Here is a 328-nt window from a genome sequence, read left to right as displayed (position 1 = left end):
AAGGGAAAGGGAAAGGGAAGGAGGAAAGGGAAGGGAAAGGGAAAGGGAAGGGGAAAGGGAAGTGGGAAGGGAAAGGGCAGGGAAAGGGCAGGTGGGCACCAGGGGTTCCCAGGGGACAAGCATCTTCCAGCTCCATCCGTTTTTCCTCTGGGAAGGAGGAATCTCAGCCCTCCCGGGGGGGGCTCGGCCGGACACTGAACTCCCCCCGTGCTGGGAACACGCAGCAGATCCTGGTGCTGGCACAGGAAACCCCCCCACGCTGGAATTTCTCTCCCCCAGCAGCTTCTGTGGGTGAGAAATCACCAGAGCAGAGACCCGAGGCCAAGAC

Source organism: Chaetura pelagica, unplaced genomic scaffold (genome assembly GCF_000747805.2).
Source record: "Chaetura pelagica isolate M959 unplaced genomic scaffold, ChaPel_1.0 scaffold1722, whole genome shotgun sequence".
NCBI classification, from domain to species: Eukaryota; Metazoa; Chordata; class Aves; order Apodiformes; family Apodidae; genus Chaetura; species Chaetura pelagica.
The sequence above is the reverse complement of the archived record's forward strand: the minus strand, read 5'-3'. Positions refer to the sequence as shown.